We start from the raw sequence: 27,467 nt of genomic DNA on the forward strand, positions 1-27,467 counted from the left end.
AAGATTTATTGGACATGACCTTCATAAATGTGACTTTTGCAATGTAACTAAATTAAAGGTGCTTTTACACATGCACAGCTTCACTTGATGAGCATTTATATGAAATCAACTATATAGTCTCATGCAATCTGTGTAAATTTGGCTGTACTATATTTCTATGAAGCCGATGGTACTATTGGGAGCATAAAAAGTGGGACATCAAATTTCTGTCAGTTTTGAAAAATTCGATGTAGTTCAAGCTTTATTATAATTTTTTTGACACTATTCTAGGTGACAGTTTAAACATTTATTTTATACTCCTATTTTCATTTTCCAAATGCCCTCTTCTTTTGATAAAGGTAGATTTTGATTGGGACTTTGCATTAAATAAATATTCACTACGTGCTTACTTACACTCATTCCCTACAACCTACAATACTTAATGACGTCAATCAAATTCAAAATAGGGAATCAGATAAGGGTTATTTCACATTAAAAGTCAAGATAATGACGTTGATGTCCCACTTTTTTTTGCCCGCAATAGTACTATTGCGGGCAAAAAAAGTGGGACATCAAATTTCTGTCAGTTTTGAAAAATTCGATGTAGTTCAAGCTTTATTGTCATTTTTTTTGACACTATTCCAGCTGACAGTTTAAAAATTTATTTTAACCTCCTATTTTCCTTTTCCAAATGCCCTCTTCTTTTGATAAAGGTAGATTTTGATTGGAACTTTGCATTAAATAAATATTCACTACGTGCTTACTTACAATCGCTCCCTACAACGTACAATACATAATGACAACGTCAATCGATTCAAAGTAGGGTTAGAATCAGGTAAGGGTTATTTCACATTAAAAGTCAAGACAATGACGTTGATGTCCCACTTTTTTTGCCCGCAATAGTACATACTCTCGTGTCAAAAATAAATTACTCCCTAGGATTTAGGAATATTCGTTACTAGGTTGTTACTATGTGGTTTCTGGTGACAAACAAAAGATATCCCAAAAATGTAAGGTAGTAAATTAATTGTAACAGTTGCAAATGATAAATTTCTCGCTAAGTGATAGATGATTTTTCGTTTCACAATCAATTTTGGTTACTGGCGGCATATTTATTTGGATTTAATCTCTCAATTCAAAGTAACCAACCTTAGGCATTCAAAATAACTTTTGAAAATTCTAGTTACACACAACATGAAAAACGTTATTTCCCTAAAAGTTCAAATTCTAGGGAGTAATTTATTTTTGACACGAGAGTACTATGCCGGTCAAAAAATATACCGCTGAATGAGAAATTCCGAGGAAAAATTGAACAGGTTTCCACAAGGCAGTTTGTCTCATAGTCAATAATTTCAAATTGTCATCAATGTTGACTTGACGTTAATGCTTGGTTTACATTTTTTTTTTTTGAAGTGACAGAAAAATGATGTAAACATCGCTTTTTTAATAAATATTATGTACATATGCATAGGCTTGATTTTTTGTTTGGCCAACAAAACGATACATTTATCAACACCAACCTCAGCAGTATTTGCCAGTATCGAAATCCCGTCTGAATTTCAGTTAAACCCATTTTTTCGCACTGACTTTGACACTGACAATAACGTTTAAAGGCTGTATGACACGATGCTAAATTTTGTAGAAAATTTGTTAGAAAATGAGAGAGGACCAATGAACGATCAGGATCTGACAAAGACAGACTATGATCCTGATCGTTCATTGGTCCTGATCGAGGGTCTCTCTCATTTTCTAACAAATTTACTACGAAATTTAGCATCGTGTCAAACAAGCTTAACGCTGTAGACTTTGATTTACAATACTAAAATTTTGGCTGTAGTAGAGTGGTATACAGTGTGGAAACCACTTATGGAATAAAGTCAGTAATTACATTTGTCAAAAACGCTGAAACAGGTCGATTTTTATTTCTCATGGTGCTTATTTTAAGTTGCTTCACTTGTTCATGACGTCATCCATTTTTGAGCTATGAGGTCATCACCATTTTTTTTAAATGACAACACTGACTTTTTTCTTCTTTTTCTGATACACCTTACTACTAAAGTTTGTCCAGCGAGAGATTGGTTGACATAAAAACCACTAAATTCTACGTAGAGAAAGTAGTACCTAGCGCACGTAAAATTTGAAATATATTCTTCAAGCAGTAACATTTTTTCCCTGAAATTATGCTCTAATTAATGTATTCTAGTGCATTTTGTAGTGTTGGGTTGATTTAATATAATTTAAAATCTCCCAATCTCTCGCTGGACAAAGTATACCTAAACGATTAATGAAAAAAATTGGTACCTTAGATAACAATTTTTTTGAGAAAATGACAAATTTTACTTACAAAATTTAATTTAATTTTTAATGTAAAAATTTTAATGGATCTTAAATAGAAACAAACAAACATCTAAGGTTAACAATAAAATGTAACGCAAATGTTGAAATTATCCCCCACCAACTTTTGCCATTGTACACCGCGCTCGATAATGTCAGGGCTGATTTGTTCCATTTCAGCGCGAATTCTTTGTCATATCTCTTCTAAATTGTTTGGTCTATTAAAGTAAACCCTCGATTTTAAATAACCACATAGAAAAAAAAAATAAGAACATTAAAAATTAAATTAAATTTTTGAAATAAAATTTATTTTCTCAAAAAAATTGTTATGTAAGGTACCAATTTTTTTTTATTCATCTTTTATGTAGTAGGAAGGTCTATCAGAAAGAGAAGAAAAAAGTGGGAGTTGTCATTTAAAAAAATTGGTGATGACGTCATAGCTCAAAAATGGATGACGTCATGAACAAGTGATGTAACTTAAAATAAGCATTATTAAAAACAAAAATTGACCTGTTTCAGCGTTTTTGGCAAATGTCATTAGTTTTGAAATTACTGAATTTATTCCATAAGTAATTTCCACACTGTATAAGAGAAAGTAGGCTCGATTGTGGTTCCTAGGGGAGTGTTTGAGAGTTAGATTTGAGTTGGCAACCTGGTTTTCACAAAATTTGTGAAGGTAGTTCAAGCAAATTTAAATAGTTAACACCACCCGGCGGAGTACATACACTATTACGGATATTACTATCAAGTAATAGTGCAGTGCTTATCAACATAATTACCGGCGTCTCGCCTCCGCATTTTGACTTTGTTGTGTATTATGTTCTGTGTCAATGTTAAGGAACTTCCTCACGATGTGACATGAGTATAATAATATACCTTTTTGAATTTCAACTACCAATGTGTTATCTAAATCCAGAATTTTTAAATTTTTAAAAATATTTATATATTATTTTCACTCTAGAAACATTTTGTTAATGAGCAATTTTATTTAAACCCAGATAATGATAATTTTGACAATAAAAGTGCAGCCAATTATCATCGAAAAACGTCCTTAGGAACCAGGATGGAGCCAACTCTATTTAATATACCGGGTGATCAAGAAGGACTGTTTAAGTTGGCAGTACAATTAAGAAATTTTTTTAATTCGGTTATTTATAACACTACAACTGGATATGTTTTGTTGGTTTATTTGACAAATATCTGATATAGGTATATCATTAACAACGACAAGCCACCAACAACCGGGGTTACTCCTGCTATACGATTTAAAATACAATTCAGTGTTACCAACTTAAACAGTCCTTCTTGATCACCCCGTACTTATTTTAGTAGGTACTATAATTGAAATTTTTTAATAAACAATTGTCAAAACGTTGTAATGTTGGTATAATACGATAATACGATTAGTCACACTGAGTGTCAACATTTTTTTAATGTAACTGAGCCTGCGCCCTGACGAGCGAGAGTTTATTTCAAATTCGAAAAAGATTTCTGCTGCTTTCTCATTCAATTTGTTTTGAAAATGAATTCGCGGGAGAAAGGTACGGGAAGTGCAGTGAACATAACCTTAACTATAATTTGGTATTGTAGCATAAATCACGGATGTAGTACCAAAGCGCCCCGTGCTAACCCTTTCGAAGCGCTACCGTCGCCAGCGAGAATCTAAGCGCTGGGCCCCTACCATCACATCAGCTGCGCGCCGTCGGAGCGTGCCGCACCATCCCCAGCCAGGCTATAAAAGGAATGCACGCATAGACAATAAATCATTATTCATATGATCATTCGAGCTCCCTCAAGAGTCTCACCACAAACCTTCGTTAACTTTGTTTACCTTTATGTAAATAAACAATTTACAACACAACAAAAACAATGTTAAAAGTGACTCCACAACGTGGGGCATAATGTTAAAGTATTTATTAAGTGTCTTGTTTTACTGGGCATGTTTAAGCAAAAATAATAAAGATTAATAAATAACTGAGTAGTACTGAGCAATAATAAAACAATTTGAACGAAATTCCAAGCAATTGAATTTTATTTTGAATCAAATGTCATAATAATTTATAGTTACAAACATTGCAAGAAAAAATAACTACCTAGGGTTTTTTAAATTTTACCAACCTAAAGCAACAGGTGATGGTTTTTTGATTTTTGAATGGACTTTATATGTAAGTACTTAGGTATATTCGAGAGTAAAAATTGTTGTTATTGTGTTCTTCTAGTTAGTAGTTCAAATGAATGATTTATTTCTTGGAATTTTAAAATCAAACTGTTATGTCTTGTTGTCAACACAAAGGGAAAGGGTGATACAAACTTTTAGGTTTCTTCCCGTTCTTTCACAAATAAGGGTGTTTTTTAAATTTATCGTCGAAGTTTCCGTTGAAGAGTCGATTGTGAACGCACCACTGGAATCAGCTGTTTAAATCTAACATCACTTTTTGCGTGTTTTTAATATACAGTTTGAAAAATCGGTGTTTTTAAGACGAGTGGTTCATTTACAATCGACTCTTCAACGCCAACTTCGACGCCAAAAAACACCCTTTACAAGCTCGATATTGCAATTCAATTGAAAGCGAAATTCAGGATTCAGTTATACCTAAATGCAAAGGTAAATTTACTGTTACTAGTACAAAATACGATAAAAGTTTTTGTTCTTAGATAGGTAATAAGATAATGTCTGTCAACTGTGCCAAACACAATTTCTTATGGATTAGAAAAATTTGATGAATTGCTAAATATAAATTGAATCATGAGTATTATATGATTAATATACGAGTATATAATATTATATGATTAATAAAGTTATATTCTGATGAAGCGAGTGATAATTTATTGTTCTTTTTATGGTATTTTAGTTTTAAAAAGGCAAATAGTCGCACACACCAAATTAACTAAAATACCCAGTTGTTTTTTTATTTTACCACATTCGCCGTAATCCACACTTAATTAATTACCTACCTCAAATAATGTTGATGTTAACATTGTTAACATCAACAATAGTTGGTAAACCATAGTAAAATCAATAATATCAACAAAAGAACTCCAGCCCTTTATAACAATGCATGGTATTAACCAATTGTTATTATTTTGTTTAATATGAAATATGAAAATGATAAAACTTTACAGTTATATTTAATTACTCATCAATCTAACAACGACATTTAATTAAAAGCAATTATATCTTCTTTGAAATGACTACAATTACAATAAAACCGAAAAATGTATGACAAGATTCACATTAATCTTAGGCTCTCTGAAAGTGGGTATTCTCGTTTCACTCATCGACAAATGTCATTGTAATTTTTACCCGGTAACGCCAGTGGCAACCTTTCACCGTTCCATCGCAAGCGGGAGAGTTCATATTGTGTTATGGGGACCACAGACTGGTCGAAGACTCCATATTCGAAGGCATATGCAGTCTGCCTGTCAATGCCCGAGTTTTAAACATAGTCTCGCGACATTTTGAACTACACGTGCGTGAAATAGCGTGACACGCGCTGTAACTTCAGCGCTGTATATTTGAACGTATACGTATTTATTTCTTAATGTACACTTTGGAGTGAACTACTTTTGTTCAAAATTCTCGTCATGGAATTTCATTTTTTTAGTGCAACTGCTTGTGTCTTAGGATATACCTGACGTCGGAATTTCACGGAGACTGGTATGTAATCTGACGGTACTTCAAATAAATTTTAAAAATTCTTCATCAAAACAGTATTGATTCATATATTTGGACACCGCAAACGATGACACACTTGAATTATTGATAATTAAAGTACTTGGGTCAAGTGATGACAATAAGTTCGCCTTATTTGCATACATATTAAAACAATAATGACTCAACTTTTGTGGCTTAACCTAAAACTGTTTTCAAATAGGAAAGATTGTAAATAATATCCAAGATAACATGACGGTATCGTCGTCCTCTCCAAAGTGGATAAATTGATTGGGTTCTCCGAGTCTTTCTTTTCCTAAAGATATGTAAGTTGTGTGGGCGTCAGTGGAAGTTAGTGTGGGTGTAAACACATTCACAAAAGAAAGGCATTCTCTCTACTCACCGGTTACACTATAATTGATTACGCTGAAAATATATATACAGGGTTATTCACGTAAGGTGACGAGCCTGACCAGGTAAAAATGCAACCCGAAATACACTTTACAAAGCATTCATTGTGTTTTAGTATTTAAAAATTAAATCAGGAATCCAAGTAGGTATTCTATTAATTTGAAAGGTATATCTGTCGTTGCATTTTACGTTCATATTTAGTATTTGAAAAGGTTTTCGAACCATGACAGAACCGATATGATCCTACTTACCCATTACTTTTGTTATTTTAATTCCTTATTATTGTTATTAAATCATACCTTGTTGAGATAGGTATTTTTCTATCAGAACTTGACATTCATTAGGCTGACGTTAAAAGCTGTCTATGTTCTATGTGCATTATGATAATGCCGGATAATATAATAGGGATCGAGATTGCTTTGTGAATTGTCTTTTGGGTTGCATTTTTATCTGGTCAGGCTCGTGATCGTGAATAACACTGTATATTTATATTTCTTATATATGTACAGTCGATGGACAAATAAAACTGGGACAAAAATGGGACAATTCAAAATTTACAAATTTCCATCGTTTAATGACGGCTTTATCACAAATAGGTTAACTTTGGTATGACATATTATATAGAAACTGACAAATATATTGACAATTCAACAGTGTGATTTACATAGCTTAAATTTTAAGTGTCCCAGTTTTATTTGTCCATCGACCGTGCATAAGTATTCGTAAATACGTATTCCATCGATATCAGTTGTGATAAAGTTTAAGCATTCTCATTAGGCAGTAGGTACTTTGCTTAAAGATAACAAATTTAAATTGAAAAACCAGTTATTTATTTATTTCAGCATGTTCTTGTATGTTTACTAAGTTTACTTGCATATTACATGGGAATATAGACCTACATTACGCACTGGTAATCATTAAACTCATATTTATTTTTTAATAACTCTATAAATATCGTACGTACTTATTTACAATTAAAATGTTCACTGCTACTTTGAGTTTTATTTATAAAATATAAGGTCATTTCAAAATTATAGATAATCACAGTTGTTTGTGTATATAGGGTGCGTCCTAAAAAACGCCGTAAGCCATATCTCCGTTATTTATGGCTCGATTTAAATAAAACAAAAATTGGAATAAATCACTTTAAAGATATTACAGGGGTATTCTAAATGATTGTATTCTAAGTAGGCGTGAAAACCCAATGTAAAATTTATGGTTGCCGCTCCACATAAAAAAAACATCAAAACGATGTGAATAAGTAAGTACACACGGGACTTAAATTGGGTGCAAAACAACTCAATATTTCTGGATTCAATCGTTAATTTAATAAAACTAAATAAAAATCTCATCACCGCACTTTTCACCTAAAAAATGACAGTGACAGCGACAAAACTGACAGTTCACATGAAAGCGGCAAAAATGTAATAACATGGGCATGGCCTACTTCGACTACAATCATTTAGAATAACCCTGTATAAGCACAATATAGATTTTTTTCAAAAAGTCATTCAAGGTCAGATGATAGTCAGCTTTGTTTTTTCAAATAGCTTGGTAGGTGTATTTTTTTGAAAGAGATTATTTTTCTGAATCCAACGATATGCCACATGTTAGAATGCAATTAAGATTAACCGCAAAAATAAATTAATAAAAATCGGAATAGTAGATTACATACCGAGGTGGGAAAGTGTTTCATTCCCGTCGAGAGCTAAGATAGCTTACCAAGGCGTAGCCGAGGTGAGCTAATGCTTGAGACAGGAATGAAACACATTCCCACCGAGGTTTGTACAACATTTTATTCGGAATCATTACATTTTTAGCAAATAAACAATTAATTTGATGCAGTTTCATTTCTACTGTTTTTCGACTTTCAGTAAGTACGCCACTGGAAAAACTTTATAATAGGGTGGTAAGTGGCCTATTACTGACCAAGAGAGGGAAGTGAAGATAAAAAGGAATGGTTAACTTTCCGCCCTCATATAAGGTTAGGAATGTGCATATTACAATACGATTCCGAATAAAAAAATATACCAAGCTATTTGAAAAAACAAAGTTGACTATCATCTGAGTGAATGATTTAAAAAAAAAAAATTAATCTACGTTGTGCTTATAGTGTTTTTAAAGTGATTTATTCCAGTTTTTGTTTTATTTAAATCGAGCCATAAGTAACTGAGATATGGTTGCGGCGTTTTTTAGGACGCGCCCTGTATTCACAAATAAACTTGTATTTCTGTACTTCGTACGTTAGTCAGTTTTTAAACATGAAACCTTACCTTCAAAGAGTTAGGCTTGATGTTTTTTGAAAATTAATGTTAAATTATTTAATTTAATCAATTGATCATTATGTTTAATGGAAATGAAAATGAAAGCACCTCATGTAGAAAAATATCATTACAAATTGTGTTGTAATATCTAGTATGAATATTTACTTGGACAACTTGTCGAATATTCGTAATAATAATATTATTGCTATCGAACCATTAACACTTCTTTTGATGATATTAAAATTAATAATAGAGTAATACATTAATATTGTCTAAGAGAACATTTTAATGGCTGGAAAAATGAAGCAACACATAACCGCATGAATATATTATTAAGTTTTAATAACACCGTACATGACCTCTCATCATAAAAAATGTACTTAATTAGTTTCTTATGGGAATCTTTTATAGGAAATTCCGAAAGAGCCTATCACCGTGTACTGAAAATTAGAACGTCTGTTAGTAATTACTAATTATTGTTACAATATAACTCCACTAAAGAACAATGCATTACTTTAATGAATATGATCGATTCTAGTGCTATAACATTGACGACACTTACTTCAAAAATACTCCTATATTTTTTAATAAATACGGGCATATCTACTGGACTGAATTGTGTCGTATTTTTGAACATAATTAATTTACTTATTCAGATATACAGATGCTAATATGTAGTATGATTTAAAATGAATGCTCAAGAATTGCCCCCAACTTGGAGGGGATCTTTTAGACTAAATATTTCTGTAATTATCATTTGCATTACAAAATTATTATTCACCAGAGGAAGTTTTATTAAGTACATGTTTTGTACTACAATTAGCCAAGTTCAAACATAATAGCTATTTATGCACCAAGGGCGTTACAACGATGATTACGCCCAGAGATGGATATCGTTCGATGGGCGTAATCATTCGGTGACGCCGTGGTGCATACAAGATTTTATTTTTCACTATACGTGTTCTTAAAAAAAAAATTGGCATCTTTGCAATTATGAATTAATGAGGGCGTTATGAATTTATTACGCCCGCTTATTCTTATTACGCCGTTATTATTCCCCGGTTGTTATGGACATGTTTACGTATTTCGTATCCTAGGAGTTATCATGCAATTATACTAAAGTGAAAAATAAAAAATAAAACCTATGATTTATCAAATTCGTTTATGAAATCCGTTATAAAGATAACAAGCGTAGTATGAACTGTACTTGATCAATGACAGATAGATATTTTACTCATTTACAAAGATATTAACAGGCGATAAGACAAATATTTATGGTTGAAAACGTTTGTTGTATCGTTGGCTAATAGGACGAGAAATATAAACTCGTACGTTTAGCTTGTCGTTAAGGCAATGCGAATTTTAATGAATTAAATTTATTTTCTGTTCGACCCTGTCAGAATTTGTGAATTTTCTCCTGTATGAACGAATTTTGATAAATGTCACAACTTGTCAAAACGAAACGTCAAGCTAATTTTAAAGATTTTAAGCGACTTGGAGCCTTTAAGGAGCTCGTCGAACAAAAAAAGGTTGTATTCAACTCGTTCGTGTGTAAATTGGGCCTTTTTTGGCACGAGTGGGCCATTTTAAAACGCACGAACTCATTAAATAAACTACTATTAAATTGACAAAGCTAATCGTTGTGCACGTATCACAGATTATGAACAATTCATACATTTAAAAAAAAAAATGATCAAATACAAAATTGACTGTCCTGACTTGCTAAGTCAGATTTCTCTTCATGTACCTAACAAAGGAACTCGCCAGTCGAGAACTTTTTACATATCTATACCCAGAGCCAGAACGAATGTTTTGAAGTTTTCACCTTTACACCAAATGTGCACTTATTATAATGAGTCGCAAGACAATGATATTTTCAGGTGATTGCTGAATGCCGTAAAGTTTCCTGCCCCGTAATTGTATTCGTCTGTCGGGCAGTGTATAATAATAATAATAAATAATAAAATAATTCATATGGGTTCATTTATACCGGATGTCCGCGTGAAAAGTTCAAATTATGTACTCTTGTATAATCCGTCATTAAAAATGTAAAGTGCCATTTAAAATTTTGAGGTGAAGGTGGTTTGGGATGGTTGGGGTCGGAGTGATGACATAACAATTATACCGAGTCGCGTCTCCTTATGCATTTACATACGTATTTACATCTTAGCATTTCAAATTTTTAAGTGGGATATAAACGTACCTGCACATTCATTATCTAACGTTAAAGTAATTTATTTTAAAATAAAAAGAGAAAATAAACAGAAAATAATAGATGTAATTATTATAGATACAGGTGTCCCCGTGGGTTCGAATCCCACCGAAGGGGGAGGATTTTTTCGAAGGAAGGAAACTCCGCCGGGCCATGGATGTGTGTGTATGTCTAGTAGGGGTTGACGGTAGGGTGGTGGAAGGAAGATCAACACTCTTTCGGCCACCACGGCGAGGTCAGCACGGGTTCGAGTCCCGTCGGAAAAAGGCGCCCATGGGTGTATAAATGTTGTGTATGTCTGTGAATGTTGTGTATGTCTGTGATTGTGAGGTGGAATGGGCGTGGGTGGCCGGGGAAAGTGCCCCGGAGCCCCGTCGCATCACCTGAGAAAAGGCAAAAAAAAAAGGAAAATTGTAATGGAAAAAGCGGCCGACCGAAAGGTACCGTAAAAAGCCGTATGGCTAAAAACGGGAAGGCAATTAAAAAAAAAAAAAAAAAAGAGAAAATAAACAGAAAATAATAGATGTAATTATTATAGATACAGGTGTCCCCAAAAAAGAAGACGAATCCATAACTGTCTTATTTATAGGAGGATTTTAACTATTTATACACCAAATTAAATGGTTGTGAATAGGCTACAAAAATACGAACACATACTTTTTTTAGTAATTCTGAGATTTTTATTCTGAAAACAAAAATTTATCACAAGTATACATTTACATAACAAAAAAACAAAAAACAAAAAATGTTAAAAAAAAAACGCTACTATGTTATTATTTGTCATTTGTTTTTCCAGCTAACTTAATTTGGTTAATACTTATTACACTGTAAGGCAGTGCATTTTAATACCGAGCGATCCAAAAGTCTTTCTATCAAGTGAGCCATGACATTATTATAATTACACCATAAAATAAAAAATGTGAAATTAAAGATATCAAAGGATACAGACAGATTAATCAAAAATAATTTTAATAATCATTTAAATATGCCCCAAATATGCTGCAGTCCAACGGCATTCGTTTCCACTGTCATGACACTCATGAGTCATGACCCACTTGTATAATTGAAATTTTTTAATAAACAATTGTCAAAACGTTGTCATGTTGGTATGACCCAAACAGTAATTTTCATGAACATACGATTAGTCACACTGGGTGTCAACATTTTTTAAATATAGCTGAGCTTGCACCCTGACGAGCGAGAGTTTATTTCAAATTCGAAAAAGATTTCTGCTGATTTCTCATTAAATTTGTTTTGAAAATGAATTCGCGGAAGAAAGGTCCGGGAGGTGAAGTGAACATAACCTTAACTATGATTTGGTGTCAAATTGTTATACAGCTGGTCCATATGCGCACCTTTTAGGGTGGTACAGAGTGGTTTTTTACCTGATTTTGACATTGACAATTGTTTATTAAAAAAATTTCAGTATATAAAGACTTTTGGATCGCACGGTAACTTCTCGCTTGGTGCTCGTCATTTGTTTCAAAAGTTAGTGTTATTTTTTTATGCGAGGTTATATCGAGCAATCAAATTAATTTGTAATAGAGTCATCCATGGATTTGAATCCGTATATCTTTTGCGATTGATATGTCTAGATCTAACCTGTGTTTGGCGCTGTATTTATTGCAGCGTGGAGTTCAAGTAACCAAGTAACGACATACGATTTCAGATTCATGGATAACTCGATTACAAATTAATTTGATCACTCTTTACTTGTGATACATTGTTGTTTTCAGAATAAAAATCTCTATCAGAATTTCTAAAAAAAAGTATGTGTTGCCATTTGACAATTTTTTTTTTTTGACAGTTTAACCTTAACCTATACGTAAATTTAGTAGGTGATCTTGTAGCCTATTCACAACCATTTAATTTGACCCATAGATAATTAAAATCGTCCGATAAATAAGGAACACCTGTATAATATTTAATTTCTATTAACGTAGGAGCGACATTTAGATTTAAATGTTTACGTTTGAACTTTGAGGAATAGTTTAAAAAGACAATTATTATCTTTCGATAGAAAATTAATTTAAAGCAAGGTGTATAACTATCATTGCATCTTGTAGATATTAAACTACTTAAACAGGACTACTTAAACTACTTAAATAGTACCGGACAGTTGACCAGTACACCTTTGCGTAATCCCTCGCTCGCACATAAAGACGATTCAGCTGGTTCCCTGTTGTTTAAAGCGAACCAGCTGAATCATATTATTTATATGTGAGCGGGGTATTACGCAAAGTTGTACTGGTCGACTTGTCCGGGTCTATTCTGTCCTAAGACTGGTAATAACCATTTCATAGAGTTGTAACAACTATCTTAAAAATCCTGAATTTATCAGAAATGAATTAACGAGTTGAAGTAAATATCAAATCTAGAATCTGTATCCCACACACTAAAAAAGAACTGAGTCACACGACGTACGAGTACAATGACTACCTATAAGCAGGTCAGCTCAACAACCTTGATATCGTCTAGCAAGACGAACGATATTATATTCTAATAGGTGTAGTACCCACATTAAATTAATAAATACCTGTTAATAAGAATAAAAAATATTTTAAATTCTTGATTGTTTAATCATTTACTTATGTGATGTTTTTTAAGTACCGATTATTTATCTGACCACTTTACTAAGAATCAATTAATACAGATGTGATAACTTATCTTAATTACCAAATTCTGTAAATATCAATTACCTACACGGAATAAATGAAACGCTTACATCGTTTTTCAAACAAAAAAAATTAATCAATTTATTTCAGTTTTTCTGTTTATTATTTACGGTCAAGATGCATACTATAATTTTAAAACTAATTTTAGCAACATTATAAACTGCAACAATAATACGAGTAAATTAATATAAATTTCATAATTTCAATGCTACTCTGGATTATTAGACAGACGATACTCTGTGTTTCACCAACGAATGTAAATACATACATAATTATGTAATATGAACAAGACTGCCAACAAACCAACACATTGTATTTCAAGCAAATATATCGTATGTTTAAATGGATTTTTAACGGAAAACGTTTTAATATTCTCATATGCAGGTGTTTCACAGGTTGTGCGACTGGTCTACGTAAGTAGGTACGTACTTTGTACTTTAGAAATGATATAAATTCAACTTTTTACATAATATTGTTGTCGCCCTAACGGTTATCAATGATTTTAATGCAAGTTATTACAGGCAAATTATTATACAGTGTGCCCACGAAAGTGGTGGCAGTTTTTACGCTGCTTACTAATAATACTCGTAGGTGGCACTATTCAATTTACGAATCAAATAAGTGTTGCAACGTTGCTTACTATTTACTACTTTATCATAGGATACAAGCATATCAATCTTTCTTTTTTCTTTTTACTTTCTCAAATGTCATCATTCGTCACTATTTCGTTTCAAGCTGTTTGGCTATGGATTTAAGCTTGGAGCTATTGTTAAATGGTTCTACGTGGCATAGTCAGCATAATAGTGGACAATTTGAACATTTTAAATACATTTTTGAATGTCTAGGTGTTCATTATTTTTGATTTTTGTTTAACCTAATTTACAACGACACTGACAATGTTGTCATATATCAAAAATATTCTTTCTTAATTATAGTTCCATCTGGTGGAACTAATTGGAAAACTTGCCACCCCTTCCCTGGGTACACTGTACATACAGTTGGCTTCACAAAAAAACCGGGAAATGAAATTTGACCTAATGTGAATTGGAAATTTAATTTGTCAATTTATGTCAATTTGTGTCTGTTTGACAGTAGTATTTCTGACACATAAGTGCAGTTTTTTAACCTAAATTCTAAAAGGTCGTTTCAAACTATAAAAATTTAATAAAATCTGACAGAACTTTTTCTAACAGTTCCCGTTTTTTTTGAAGCCAACCGTATAAGTTTTATTGGAGATACATACAAGTATAATAATAATAATTCTGCGAAGTGGATTGATTGATGCGACGTTTGTATTGTACGTCAAAATTAAATATAAAATACAATAAAGCATGACTATACTTGCAAAAAATGTTATCACTATTTCGTCAGAGGTATTTACTTATAAGTAGTGATCATGAGGAAATTTACAGCTTAGATCGTATAAAAACTGAATCATTTTACAATCAGAACGGCCTTCAGTTTTACAATTCCCATGAAGATGTATTGATTTTAATTTTACAGTTTTCGTAGAATCATACAAATACAAATTTGTATTTATTAATACAAATATAATATTATATTTATGTATATATAATATGAGTACATATATACATAAGATGTTAATTTCTGGCCTGACGAATTTATCATTATGTTATTATATCAGAATTTCTACAGTCTAAAACATATTATTTATTATTTAGGCTATCGATCGATAACTGTATTAATATAAAATCGTTAAACGAAACCTTCGAAGGGATCTATACATTGTATCATCATTTATCAAGATAAAGAACGATAAGACCTTATCACAAATACTATTCGTGCAGTTACATACTGAACAATATTCTCTTAGAGAAATGTGCACACAGAGTGAACAAATGCTTTACATTTATTAACAGTGATCTAACTTGGTAAGTTATTTTTTAAACACTTATAATAATTAATAACTATTAGTTGATTAGTTGTGCACCTAAAGCAATTGCATAAATCTTGTTGTACAGAAATGAATTACTGTAGTTCCTCATAATGTTTTACTTTCATTAATGTCAGCTTCACATTGGTTTCTTTTATTCTGTTTTGAGGTGTAATGTAATAATGATAGACATTCCAGTAATTCCACCGATAATGCATAACAATATGATAACATTGTTAGCTAATGCAAAGTGATATCGGCACGTTTGTAAGAAATTGATCGATAACACATTAATACAATTAATCACATGCATACTGTGCTCATTTTACAGTTTTCAATTTCTTGTTAGTAAAAGCATTTCATATTTGAGTAAGTTCTTATTTAAATGTTAAAATATTGAAAGATCAAAATGTATGTACTGCCGCGAGCAAAAAAAACTGGTCGTCAAAATCATGTTTTGACACAACAGAAAATGTTCCATTGTAAAACGGTCGTAACCTATCAATCCTATCATCATGTTGTATGACGTTATTTGTCATTTTTTCTCTTTTTTTGACACTTTATTGACATGGACATAATCAGGTAGGGAAAAAATTTTAATTTGTGGCAATCTAACGAAATTTTCAAATGACCTGAATTTTTTGCTAGCGACAGTAAGTTTGTTAGTCCAAAAATTCAGAACGAAGGCGTTGCGATATTGAATTATATACCTAATACACCTAATACACAGGAATTAAAATTTAAAATCTCTTGCTTTAAAACATTGTAATTACAGTATGTACGGTGCACGATACAATATGCAGGTAAATGTAAAATCAATTTCAATATGTGTACAATTTTGTTACGCAACAGTGATAAAAATCACATAGTGAAGTATGGATTTTCAAAATTTGTTTTTGGGTAAATTTATTATTTGCTTAACTCAGTTTTTAAGTTTGTATCTCAATGTGGTCTACATATATTTATTGTGTAGGTACCTAATCTGTTTTTATATATATTCTTGGAGTTTAAAAAGTACAGTAGGTATATGAAAAGGTTATTTTGCAACAAAGTAGTTACGTAAGTAATGATGATAGCAAAGATAATTTAGAGAATTACCTCACAAAGTGGATAAATTTTGTTAAAACGCAAAATAAATAAGCATTAATAAAAGTAGATTTTAGCTTATCGCACGATTGTTGTTAACCCAACGATATAGCTACATTACTTAGAGAAATGTGAAAATATAAATTTTTGATTAAAAAAATGTTTGTTCGACTCTTTCAGAAATTGAGAATTTTCTCCTGTGTGAACGAATTTTGATAAATGTCACAGCTTCTCAAAATATAACGTCAAGCTAATTTTAAAGATTTTAAGCGATTTGGAGCCTTATTTAAGGGGCTCGTCGAACAAAATAACGTTGTATTCAACTCGTTCGTGTGTAAATTGGGCTTTTACTCGTTAAATTAACTACTATTTTTACACGACCTCTATATAATGACTAATGAGCAACTTTACTCCCTGATTGTATGGAATAAAGTGGCTCTTTTTTCCCCTTGGGCAAAAAAACATAGCCAACTCGAGCTTGTAATGATCTGAATACATTATTTTTTCCGCGAAATATTCGAACCTGCGCAAAACGGTAACAAATGTGGTCGTTCGTGATCGTCATCGAAGCGGAGGAGCCCTACGTTGTGTTTTTATTTTGGCGGAAAAGGTTCGGAATGCAAACGATGAGGGTTGGAAGTTGGAAGAGTACCGCAAATAAAACACACATGTGAGGGACGCAAAATACCTTTTATTAAAAATGCCTGTAATAACTTCGATGAAAAAAAAATTGGAAACAATACAAAAGGACACAAATTAAGTTTAACGGAGTACAAGAAATTAACTAGTTGAGTACTATTGCGGGCAAAAAAAGTGGGACATCAACGTCATTGTCTTGACTTTTAATATGAAATAACCCTTATCTGATTCTAACCCTACTTTGAATTGTCATTAAGTATTGGAGATTGTAGGGAATAAGTGTAAGTAAGCACGTAGTTATTTAACGCAAAGTCCCAATCAAAATCTACCTTTATCAAAAGAAGAGGGCATTTGGAAAAGGAAAATAGGAGTATAAAGTAAAATTTTAAACTGTCAGCTAGAATAGTGTCAAATTTCTATGACAATAATCAAAGGCAAAATGACAATAAAGCTAAAACTACACTGAATTTTTCAAAACTGACAGAAGTTTGACGTCCCACTTTTTTTGCTCGCAATAGTACATTACAAAGATAAACGACAAGATGAATGCAGCAACATTTAAAATAACAGAAAACGGGTACATGACGGACAAAATGACAGGAGAATAATCTGAATCATCTTGAGATCAAGCGACGTTTATAGATATTCGGGGTATTAATGAACGTCAGACTATTTCACCGACCAAGCAAGAGTGACAGAGCGTCTCGGGGTCACTAAACCGCATAAGCAAAGATTTAGATCCACCGTCCCCAACCAACCGTTTCCCGACAAATCCCGAAGTCTCTATAATCTCGACGGGGGCTTCACGTCAACATCCCGGAGCCGCGTAAGCAAAGACTTAGGTCCGCCTCCGCTAACGGCTCTACATAACCGTCGCCCCCACAGACATTTGACTAAACATCCCCCCGACCTCCTGAATGTCACCTAGCGCCCATAGGATCGCACTTACAACATTTTAACTTTTACTGACAATGATCAAATAAAAGAGAACCAAGTGAAACATTAAACAATGATCAAATAAAAGAAAACAAAGCGCAAAGTTAAACAACGATAAAATAAAACCGCTTCAAATGGTATAAATATCAGTAAGCAACATAAATAACGCGTACGATAATCGCTGGCAATGCTACACGAAAAATGGCGGATCGAGTGCCGTTAGAAAATGTTAGCGAAAGAAAAACAAAATGAACGCACGTGATTCGGACGACGGCTACTAATTTTGGAAAGTAACAGATTGTTTGAAAAATGAACCTCCCAGGAGGAACTTAGGGATAACGCTTAAAATGAACAAATGGGCGCTTCTCTAAAGAAACAGCATGCAACAAATAATAGCTACAACATACCCTTACCACGTGGTCCTGGTCCCACAAAAAACAAAAAGACAACGAACGTGGGAACCCGGGTGGATTAAAAAAACGTCGGATTCCTCACGGGGACACAAAATATCTACTCGGGACGGTAGTGCAATTGATTCAGATTTAACTTACAAATTTTGAAATATGGATCGCTCTTCGCACGGTGTGTTCGTTTCGAAAAACCAAACAAAAGCCAACTACCCCCTTCAACCACGCGCGCGAGAGACCGCTTCACCCCCGCTATATTTCCGCTCTCCCCAGGATTGTCACCCCATCCCTTAGTTCCTACCCTAGCCGCTAGTACCTTCCAAGGAGGTTAAAGTGAAAGCCAGTTTGAAAAAGTGATGCCACCCGCCAAATCGTGCAGAGCCATAAAAGGTTGCACAGATGCATTTATTGTAATTTGTAACATAAAGTACATGAAAAAAATTAACAAAAATAAAAGAAGTAAATTTATAATTCAGAAAAAACTATAAGTACATGACGGGGCGCACTGGAGCATTTGTTGTAACGTAAAAACGCTTAACACCTTGTTGCGAGGGTTAAAGGAACGCCACTGGCGCCAAAGCGATGCGATACCCGGTGGGCCGTTCAAGGACGTTCGCGGTCATAAAAGGTTGCTGGAGAAGGAACGATTGGCATCACTTTCAGTACCACGCTTTCAGTGCATCATACCAGCATAGGGCGCTTTCCCTCCTCTTACTTTAACCTCCTTGGTACCTTCACATTTGGCGCGCTATTGTGGCGGTACCAGGAATTTAAATTTTAAATTTTAAACTGGGTCACTACAAGCTTTTAGTCAACTTTTCACCCTTGGGCAAAAAAGCATAGCAAATTCAACCTTTTATGATACATATTAATTTTTTTTACTCGAGATGCAGTTCGTAGTCCGAAGGCGAAGCTCGAGGATCCTACAAGGCACCGACGGTAACAATCCTGCACTTCCGAGGTGCAGATACTATTTTTTGCACGACCCAAAAATTGCAATTGAAAAAACCGAAAAGTTAAAAATTATTTTTGACTGTCAACATAACACTTAAACTTAACCTAACAGTTAAAAATATTTTTTTAACTTTTTTCAATTAAAATCGTGGGTCAGGAGTTAATGAGGGTAAAAATACCCTCAGTGCTTTGTAGAACTTTCGGGCTAAGTCCGGTAGGTGTTTTTTACCGACATTTCCAGGCTCTGATACTGTCACAAGTTATTATAACTCACCTACAGGACTCAAATTGATAATGTAATCATTTAATCAAACATCTACCGGACAGTATGAAATAAAAAATTAACTTGTACTACAAAGTGTTGATGTGGTTTTATTTATTTATAGGTACACCTACGTAAGTAAAGATATTAAAAATATTAGATTGTGATTCATGATTCATTCTAGATATTCATCAGCCACTTTGAAATCAAATATTCAAATTGATTAGGAGTATTTTCAAGAGTGTCACAAATATTTTTTTTGTTTGTCGTTTATTTGAATCTGGTACAGGGAGAGAGTAGACTTTTTGGACGTTAAAACTGAGCTAGAACAAAAATTTTGCATCTATCTTCACTACTCAAGTTTTTTGACAAAAAAAAATGTTTGCTGCTATTTTAAATTTATTTTTTATCTGAACCCTCCACCACCCGGCGGCACGGCAATTTTGCCGGAGTACATACATTATTACGGATATTACTATCAAGTAATAGTGCAGTGCTAATCAACATCATTACCGGCGTCTCGCCTTCACATTTTGACTTTTATAGTTTTATTGTCGATGGTATTTGTACAAAGAAACCTTGTCGAAATAAATATTTACAAAAAAATTTGAAATGTCGACAAAAGACCGTAGAAATTTAATTCAATGTTCAAGAAACAACAAAGAAATATAACGGAGTTAGCGCAAAAATATACCTTATTCATTTTCTTACGATTATTGCCGATTTTAAATCAAAATTTATTTAGATGTGTCGTATTTTAACATTTTTTTCCAAAACACTCTTCTGTTTGCCACAGAATATCCGACAAACAAAACATTAAACACAACAAATAAAATTTTCATGAAAAAAAAAATAATTTTTTAGAAAAAATTTTGTTATGAAAAATTGCCAAAATTTGAAAAGCATTTTGAATTAGTATCTCGTATTGTCAAATTAAATCTTTTAACACGTAAATCAATCGACAAAAACACAACAAGGAAGTAGCGCAAATTTTCTAATAATTTATTTAAACAAAACAATTCGGTTGCCATGGTGACCATAGCACTCCCGATCATTGAAAATATCCCAATTTAACTATAATAAAGAAAAATAAGCACAAATATAATTTCAAGATCATTTATTAAAGAAATCATAATGAGTCGTTTTTTGTGCCGGTCACTATATACAGAGTGATCACAAAAAACCGCCCCAGCTTATATCTTTCTTATTTGACATCCGATTTCAACGAGTAATACATCAAATTAAAGGGTTTAAAAAGTACTATAAACTGAATATAAAATGTTGCCCTTAGCAACCCTCCCTTGCAAGGGTCAAGGGTCAACTTTATTTTTTTTAATGGCAACATACGATTTTTTTGGTACAGTTAGATTCATTATGTTTTTCTGAGTTCAAAAATATAGCACACCCTGTATATTTAAATCTCATTCTAATTTCTAATTCTAATAGGAATAAGTAGAACTTTATTCGTAACAGGCTATGAATTACTTATGAAGACATTTTTGTAGTCATGGAAACAATATTTATTAAGTAATACAAACAATAAAACAACAATTTTTTTTTTTCAACTGATCTGTTCAAATTGAGCACCATTTTGTTCGAGACAATTCGCGTGGCATTCAGAAGGCTTTCAGGTGGCGTTTCTCTGCAAGTAGTAATTTCTATTATTTCCGAAATATGCTTGCAACATATCCACAATTTCATTATTGTTAATTTTATTTCACAACACGAAATTGGAGAAAAAAAATTAAACAAAAATCACGACAAATAAAGTTTATTTTCAAAATAAATGTTTATTTTTTTTGTGTTTCCATGGCTACAAGAATATCTTAAGTAATTCATGGCCTGTTACGAGTAAAGTTCTACTTATTCCTAATGATTTGTAATTGAATTTTATTTATTTCTTATGTTAGAATAACATTTAAATATACCGGGTGTGCTATATTTTTTAACTTAGAAAAACATAATGAATCTAACTGTACCAAAAAAATTATATGTTGCTATTTAAAAAAATTAAGTTGACCTTGGACCCTTGTAAGATAGGGTTGCTAAGGGTAACATTTTATATCCAGTTTATAGTACTTTTTGTACCCTTTAATTTGATGTACCGCTTGTTGAAATCGGATTTCAAATAAGAAAGATATAAGCTGGGGCGTTTTTTTGTGATCACTCTGTATTAATAATTTATTATACGAGTTTTATAAGACACTATTTTGTCGCACGCGTTTTTTAGAGCACGACGAGCGCAGCGACAAGTGCTATACTTAAACCAAACAAGTGCGACAAAATAGCTTATAAAACGAGTGCAATACAATATTTATTCTATTTTGCCCCTATTTTAAATTTTAAATAAAAAAAAAGTTCAAAACATAATGCTAGGAAAATTAATTTGGCAGATATGAAGGGTTGGTAACACTCGTAACTAGACGAACAATTACAAGTTTTGAATTTAAAGTGTCGTGAAGTGCAGTGATCACCTAGGAACTACTCACTGTGAGTCACTGCCAACATTAAAAATGTAAGTATGTAAATGTTCATGAAACCCGTATCGAAAAGAACTCCTTTTCGAAACCCGTTTGAGTGTTATGCTGACTGTGTTACCTTGGTTTTCCAAGTCGTAACATTATTGATAACAATTTTCTTTATTATTACTCATATTCATGGATGGAAAACGGCATTATTTTTTATTTAATAATCATTTAATAAATAAGAACTATTGCCGTTTTCTGTTTTTATAGTATACATTAGTAGATTTTGTGACTCATTGGTGGCAAAAATGTGTTGTTTCAAAAAGTTTTATCAAACATATTGAGTAACACTTGATAAGAAATACATAATATGGTGACAACTTAACAACTACTGTCTGTCCTACATTGAGATTACGCCAGGTTATTTTAGTTTAATCAAATAGGTTTTTGAATTGTTTTATAAATTACAAGCAACTCCACTATTTTTTGAAATATGTTAGAAATTATTATTTAAAAAACGTACGGAAAATATTTTGTAATTAACACTGTTAAACATAAATGTCTCATTTTATGATAATACTTTCTTTTTAAACGTGACAATATCTAACCAAATTTTCATGTAAGTAACTGTATTCGAAAATTTTCATGGGAGGATCTTATGTCCTTATTTTATAGGTTCTTCTCGTCATAATTTCTTTCAGCTGCCCTCCTTTAAATAACGACCCCATTTCTATCAGTTCAATAATGTCACGGTCAGAATAGATTTTCTTACATATTATCTATCTGATGTTATTATTTAATTGGTAATTTAATCGATAAAGGAACAGACAAAAAACTAAAACGTAGATTGATCGACAATAATTGTAGGTTCAAATATACAAGTATATTTAGGTATCCACATGAATGAGACTATAATGATAATGCCACTAGCTTTTTCGTATTCTTTTGATCGGGATTAACTTTAATAGAAAAGCAATAATCATACTGCATGCATACTGAATATTTAATACTGCAAGATCTCAATTATTGCTCAACAATTCGCTTTGTCATCAACGCTATGTACATTTATTATTATTACTCACAGCTCTCAATTAAAAAGTGTACATTACCAATGCATACAATGTTTCTCGTTTTTATTTCATTCTCATTACTCATTAGGATTATTCTTATCTTTGTTTATGGGTTAAATTTGCTTTTCCATATATTTTTATCTCTTTAAAGTTTTCTCATACTTAACATTGTTAAATACATATAGGGAAAATGAATTTCTGGATTAGTACAAAGTGTCTATAAAAAACCCTAGATAAATCAAGAATCCTGTGGAATTCGAATATATAGTTTGTCTCAATTCTAAACTTCCACCACCTGTTGAATTACGTTGGCAAAATAAAAATATTTCTAAATTGGGGATTCTTGTAACCAAAGTTGGCAATATAATTATTTTATAAACATGATTCGAAAACAGTAAAATTAGTTCATTAGTTTATTTTGCTTTTAGAATTGGATTTTCTACCTACTTAATTACTGCATTTTAAAAAAGGTTTTCGTTCTTATCCTTTATTCTAAAATTTTGAGTTGTAAAAACGGAAATTAACAGATAACCTAACAAATATAATCTGACGCATTTTTCACCAAACAGTGTTGTCGGTTGTATTTTCAACGTAGAATGCAGTGTTGGTGGAAATTTAGAATTGAGACAGACTATACCTATTTGATTTTTGCCACTCTGTAGCATATTGTGGTACCAAATAAAAAAATAGAAGCTATGTAAGTCCATTAATGACAGGTTTTTAATTCTAATAAAGATTGTTGTAAGATAAAAAGTAATTAGAATATAGAAAAACTGAAGAAAAACACAAGCAAAACAACTAAGACGTCCAACTCACAACTGACGCTAATATTTAATAATTTGACATTTTGACATTTGACAGCTTCAACGCTTCGACATAGTTCGACACAGGCTCTGACAATAATTCCACATGATTCTTGATATACGTTCTTTTATAGACACATTGTATTATTTTAGTAAGTACTCGTAACTACAGGCTCATTATAAATTATTGTATAGTCGAATATGCCGATGTTATGACATTTTTGCCGCTCTACAGGTATCGAATGATCAAATTAATTTGTAGTCGAGTCACCCATGGATGTGATTCCGTATGTCTTTTTCGATTGATATGTCGAGATCTAACCTGTGTTTCAAGCTGTGTTTATTGCAGCGTGGAGTTCAAGTAACGCCATACGATTTCGGATTCATGGACAAATTAATTTGATCGCTCTTTATTTCACGAATGATAATGAGCCCGGTGAAATTGATAATGCAACCCACAATACGATTCCAAAGTTAACGTGGCTATTTTAAATATCAAATGAAATTATGAAATTATGAAATCATGATGGCTTTGCTTCCAATAATTTTATTTGTCACAACTAACATTTAGGAAAAAGTTAAAATACGACGATTAAAATATATTCCGTATTCGAATGATCAGAAAATAGACATGATCGTAGTTTATAGCGCATGTAATAAAAATGTTTCTGCTGTTGCACGTTTAGCCAGACAATAAACATTTTCCCAAAAAATTTTGATAAATGTCAGCTTGTCAAAACGAAACGTCAAACTAATTTTAAAGATTTTAAGCGAATTGGGGGTTTTAAGGAGCTCGTCGAACAAAAAAACGTTGTGTGTAAATTGGGCTTTTTTTGCACTCGTTGACTACTATTTTGATATTAAAATTTTAAAATTAAGTCACGTATCACATTCTTATTAAAAATGTGTTTTGTAGAAATTTTATTCCTAAATTGCAATTTCACTTCTACCTTGCATTCAACTTTAGAAATGGATACCGGAGGACCGTCCGTCGAAAGGATACAGTGGCGGCCTAATCTAGTTTACTGGATATTTTTAATATTTGATACTGTAAGCGTTATGTCATGAACTCATGTCACCCATGTCATCGTTGAGCAAATTCAACACACTGTCACAACCGAAATTGATATGTCAATGACATTGTCAAAGTGACAAACAATTTACAATAGAAAAATCTTGGTGTTTCCAAATTAATGGCCGCCACTGTACATGGTACCTACTATTGCGGGCAAAAAAAGTGTGACAATTTCTGTCAGTTCAAGCTTTATTGTCATTTTTTTTGACACTATTCTAGCTGACAGTTTAAAAATTTATTTTATACTCCTATTTTCCTTTTCCAAATGCCCTCTTCTTTTAATAAAGGTGGATTTTGATTGGGACTTTGCATTAAATAAATATTCACTACGTGCTTACTTACAATCATTCCCTACAACCTACAATACTTAATGACAACGTCAATCAATTCAATGTAGGGTTAGAATCAGATAAGGGTTATTTCACATTAAAAGTCAAGACAATGACGTTGATGTTCCACTTTTTTTTGCCCGCAATATTACTATGGCGGACAATAAATTTAGGCCGGCAAATTTCTGACATTTCAAAAAAGTCAATGCAAGCGACCATTTATTGTCATTATGACTGATGTGTCAGTTTGTCAAAGTGAAGGTTTTCAAGCTGTTTGGCGTTTCCTTCACCCTTTTCGTAACTTACAGATCATGACGCACTAGCATAACTGATTTGTAGTAGCACTTCTCTCTGGTGCACGCTTCTTTTGCCAATCTTAATTTTGATTATCGCTGTCACGATGACAAGAATGACAAAAATCGAAAATGGGGTTAGTTGAACATAATGCCAGCTTCACATTTTGATGTCAAGCCAATGACAGGCCGGCCTAAATTTATTGTCCGCATTGTATTGACGTACATTGTATGTATATGGGCTTGATAACACAAGTCTGCACTGATTTCGATGTTTGCATAAAATTGACAGTTTTTGAACAATATCGACCCCCTGATTACGAAAATGATTTAGGTTTTGCGCTATCACGTCTTAGTTTTTTCACAAGTCGTTTTTTCTTAAAATTGGAATGTTCACCTAGAATGAATGAATTATTTCAAAATTTCGATATTGTAATATCAAACAACAATATGGATATTCGAAATTTCCTTGTTTTATTTGCGATTGGGACAGCCGGGCACGAGACAAGCATTAGACTCAAAAGAAGTGGTCTTTAAGAACTAGACTTGTACCGGGAAGCAATAATAAAAAATAATTAAGTTGTATCCTAAAAAAGTGATATTAGGTACCACAAATGCATATCAAACTCTGTTTGATGAACCAATTTGTAAAGGCTCTTGATAAAAATGGACAATGTTTCAAGTATTAATGTACAAAGTTACCAGATCCCTCCAATGCCAAATTAAAAGAGGTTAGGACCTCAAATAAGATCTTTGTGCAAAGTTAAGGATTTTCAAAATTCTATGAATGTTGTTGAAAGGAATGCTTGGACGGCATTTAAGAACGTCATAGAAAAATTGTTTGGAAATCTCAAAGATGAACACTACAAAAATATTGTAAGAATCATGTTTAAAAATTTTCACATCTTGGGATGTAATATGAGTTTGAAAGTGCATTTCCTATTTTCGCACTTAAATCTTTTTCTTAAAAATCTTGGTGCTGTCAGCGAGGAACAAGGAGAACGTTTTGACCAAGATATAAAAAAACGAAGAGGTGATATCAAGGAAGATGGAGCGTATCAATGATGGTAGACTTTTGCTGGATGTTACGGCGCGATGTACCCAAAAAAAACATACAGCAGACAATCAATTAAAAGAAGTTTCCTCACAAAGCGTCAAAGATGCCATTCTCATAAGGAATAAAAAATTTAGTTAGATTTTTAACCTATTTTCCTAAATAAATTGCTTAATTTTTTTGTGTTAATTGTCAAAAAACCTGACGTGATACAAAAAAATGAATTGTATTTTTGTAATCAGGGCTCCAATGTTATACAAAATCAGTTATCAAAATCAAAACATCGATTAAAAAGTTTTGTTTTGCAGGCCTGTGAATCTATCCAAATCGGCAGAAAAATTGGGAACTCCCATTAAAAAAAAAAAACAGAAAGTAGAAGTGTTCCTTTTCAAAATACAAAGTCGACTTAGAATTCTTTTCGAAAAGAGAATATTTTCATTATTTTTAGCGCTCACTGTATAAATTCTTATTCTAAAATTAAAAAAAGTAAAATATGTTACATTATAATATAGTGTAATTATTAAATGGAAACACTTCCCCACTGAAATAATAAATCTACCTCGTTGCGCAAGTTGGAAATCTTTGTAACTTACTTTGTATTTAATTAATTGCCATTTTCAATTAAAATTGTACGAGTACGAATACGAAAGTATTTTTTATAATTGTATGTGTA

At 32.4% G+C, this 27,467-nt stretch overlaps 2 protein-coding genes across 7 annotated transcripts in view; one reads left to right on the plus strand and one right to left on the minus strand.

Moving 5' to 3' along the window:
- Klp54D (Kinesin-like protein at 54D) overlaps window positions 1-27,467 on the minus strand; it is a 115,593-nt gene that overhangs the window by 79,802 nt on the left and 8,324 nt on the right. The gene's annotated exons all lie outside the window — the stretch shown is intronic.
- The window catches only part of Myo61F (Myosin 61F), a 29,193-nt gene continuing 7,526 nt past the window's right edge, over window positions 5,801-27,467 (plus strand). For 3 of the 4 annotated variants that reach the window (XM_069036325.1, XM_069036328.1, XM_069036329.1), the window contains exon 1: window positions 15,265-15,419. The gene's annotated coding sequence lies outside the window, so the exon portion shown is untranslated. Of the gene's footprint in view, window positions 5,972-15,264; window positions 15,420-27,467 lie in introns of those variants that run through there. The other variant, XM_069036327.1, reaches the window with a different exon arrangement.

Source organism: Tenebrio molitor, chromosome 1 (genome assembly GCF_963966145.1).
Source record: "Tenebrio molitor chromosome 1, icTenMoli1.1, whole genome shotgun sequence".
NCBI lineage: Eukaryota > Metazoa > Arthropoda > Insecta > Coleoptera > Tenebrionidae > Tenebrio > Tenebrio molitor.